At 40.5% G+C, this 3,243-nt stretch overlaps 1 protein-coding gene across 11 annotated transcripts in view; it reads right to left on the bottom strand.

The window, feature by feature from the left end:
• The window catches only part of ZNF532 (zinc finger protein 532), a 103,472-nt gene that overhangs the window by 80,094 nt on the left and 20,135 nt on the right, over positions 1-3,243 (bottom strand). The window contains exon 4 of one of the 11 annotated variants that reach the window (XM_019640623.1): positions 1,402-1,482. The exons of the other annotated variants lie outside the window; for them this stretch is intronic. The gene's annotated coding sequence lies outside the window, so the exon portion shown is untranslated. The remainder of the gene's footprint in view (positions 1-1,401; positions 1,483-3,243) is intronic. 11 annotated transcript variants of the gene reach the window in all.

Below are 3,243 nucleotides of genomic sequence, written 5' to 3'. Positions count from 1 at the left end.
CCCACTTCAGAGCTTTTAACTCCTATGTGTTATCTAACCACTTAGGAAGAAGGAAAGCGAAAAATATGGTCCAAAAGATGCTGAAATGGGCGGGGGGAGGTTGAATCAATCATATATATTCTCATTTTTAAAAAGAAAAAACTCAAAATGAAAATACTTGGCTACATGTTTACAAAATTAGAAACTACATGATGGGTACATTCAAAGGGGTCTTTACTTACACATGGAGCTGACTGATTTAATATTCGATTTTCATTTGTAGTTTGCTAAAATCAGATGCAAGTTCCAAAATGCTCCATTTTCACATTTCCCTGTATTAATGAACTTGCTAGGAATTTTGTCCTGAGTCTGCTTGTACAAAACTAACTATCCCATGAAGATTGTGTTTTATTATTCAAGTGGCTAAGTTCCTTTCAAATATATTGAGCTTTCATAACTTAGATCAGAGCATAATTCCAGAAAGTTCTTTATGGAAGACAAAGTTCTCTCTGTCAAGGTTCTGATTTCCGGGAAGACAAGACATCCACAAGAGGCACTGAGAAGAGTAGAGCAGTAAGAAATCATTTTTGAAAGCAAAGCACTAACCTAACAAAAAGATCGTTTGTGGAGGGCTCCTCGAATTCCAAAGCCCCTGCTCAAAGGAAAATCAATTTGCATGCGATTGCGACTCCTCTGGCCCTGTGGGGCTCCCTGGGTGAAGCTGCGTTCACCAAGTTGGCTGCCTCAGTCACTTCCTCAGGAAGTGGGCCTGACCACAGCTCACCCCAGCATTCAGAGGCAGACTTGGATTTGGAACAGGACACTTTCCCCATAGCTCGCAAGGCTGCCTAGTCCCGCAGGACGCAGACACCCCTGTGCGCTCGGGCTTCGGGGTTCTGCTTTGCTTTGTGGGTTTTGGTCGAGGCCCAGATGGAGGGTGACAGGTCCCGCGTTGCTGCAGCAGACCAGACAGTTTCTTTATCTCTGTCTTCTCCCACTGACCACCTCACCCACCCATGAGACACCCAGAGCTCGATTACCCTGTGATTAAACCTGCATCCAACATACCCACATTAAGCAACTCCAGTCAATCCACATGACCGATGTTTTCTTTTTCTTGCTCAGAAAGTCAAAAATAGAAATGTGCTGACTTGCTGTGTGTGCTAAGTTTCTTGAACAGTGGAGTATCTGCTTACTGAATATACAAAGCTTCCAGAAATACCTGCCCCCTGTTTTTCTTTAGAAAGCAGAATGTAAATTCAAAGGGCAGGACTGCCCTCAGGTTAGCATTTCAAAAGATGGCTCAGCTAAAACAATTAAACACAGAAGTCAGTTAACTAAATACCAGGTCTGAACAGCTGGCTGGGTTCGGCCCAGAGTTATGGAATAAGCTGCCGAACCCAGCTAGCTGGCGGTGCTCACCCTCGGGCTGTCTTTCCTTCCACCTCCAGGACCGCTCTGGGAACCAGGTAATCACCCTGGGCTGACCATCTCTGCAGATATCTAGTGTGGGACAGGAAAAACGTGCTCAGGGCAGGGCTTGTCCAGGCCTCCACTGAGTTTGCGAGCTAATGAAAGAAGACCTTTGGCTAAGGAGATTGCTGCAGGATTCTCTGGCTCCAACAGCAATCAATAAATCCTTCAAGTCCAGAAAGAAAACAACAGCTCCTTAGTTCCTTCCAAAGGAAAAAGGGCAAGGGTCATATTTGCAGTATCTGGGCGACATGTCACTGGTCTTAGGGCACAGGGGCAATGTTTGAAACCAAAACAACAAAATCTTCTAAAGTGAGGGGCATCTGTATAAAAATGTTTGGTGCAGTTATTTGTAATGTAGCAAAACCCTGGGAAACATGTGAATGTCCCTCAGTAGGGAAACATAATAAATAAATCATCATACACTCTTCTTTTAATTGTGATAAAATACATGTAACATAAAATTTACCATCTTAACCATTTTCAAGTGTACAGTTCAGTAGGGTTACATACATTCACAGTGCTTACGGCACATCTTTTAATGGAATACTATGCAGTCGTTAAAAGTGAGGCAGAAATATTATAGAAACTGGCAGGGGGCAATCAGGATACACCATTTGGTGGAGAAAAAAAAATCAGGTCATCAAAACAACATATACTACATTCAAATTTTTTTTTAAAGCAGACTGTATTTTTATATGTTTATACATATACATATATGTAAAATTCATAGAAAGGCTTAGGATGCACATCAAACATTTTGATAAGGGAAAAATGGCTTTCAAAGTTCACCCACTGAAGTGTAGGTGTGCATTTTCAAAATCTCTTATCTGCAGGGAAGTAGGTGGAAGTTTAATTTCCTATAAACTCAAAGATAGTCAAAATCATCAATCTTGGCAATTTTGGCAAAGGTACTTTTTTGTATGAGCTCTGTGTCCCACTGGATATACATTATTTTAACTCAAAGACCCTTGTGCTGGCAGTTCACTAATTCGTCAATGAGAAATACTGAAAGGGTCCGGGCTAAAGCTGTCACTGTTAATAAACTTCAGGGAAATTCATCACAGCCTCTGCTTGAAGTGGGTTATTCAAATAGCTTCGTGATGAGAAAACAAGAAAAACACGTCTAAATTCCTTCACTGTTGGGTTAGAAACTGCCTTTTTCTTTTTAATGAAGCATGTTTGGTGAATTCCAATATTTCTAAACTAAGAAATCACTGACTTATCCATTTAAGTACTAAAAACAAAGGGTTCCTGGTTAAGGAGGAAAACTCACTGGCTTTAGAAGCGCATTCCTTTGGCATTTTATAAATATCACGCTTTTAGTAGCATGTCCACAATTCTAGCTTGAAGCAAAGTATAGATTTTCTAAATTAGAAGTGATGTTTTCAGTACAGAAAAGGGAACTTCAAAGTCATTTTCCTTTGTCACCTGAATAAGCCTTGTAAAATTTCTGCACACAAATCCTAAATCCTGCACAGAAGTCTTTGTACCTGAAATGCTCCAATTGAAGCAGCAGCTCTATTTTTGATGTTTTCTAACCAATTTTACCAGTAATTTTTCTTTGTTTGAAATACTAAATTTAAAATACTTGCAAACATGTTTCAGACTTCCAGCATTAGAAAATGGAAGAGAAAACAAGTAGGTGTAGACTCGTCTTTGCTTCTCTTGGGGATTTTACAGTTCAACGATGGGTACTTGCTTGCTTGCTTGCTTCCCTGGGAGGTCTTTCTTCTGGAATTTCACTACCTGAAGTTTAGAAGACTGTTCTTGCTACAAGGCTTCAAGACC

This window comes from Hipposideros armiger, unplaced genomic scaffold (assembly GCF_001890085.2).
Source record: "Hipposideros armiger isolate ML-2016 unplaced genomic scaffold, ASM189008v1 scaffold_52, whole genome shotgun sequence".
Classification (NCBI taxonomy): Eukaryota; Metazoa; Chordata; class Mammalia; order Chiroptera; family Hipposideridae; genus Hipposideros; species Hipposideros armiger.
The sequence above is the reverse complement of the archived record's forward strand: the minus strand, read 5'-3'. Positions and strand labels throughout refer to the sequence as shown.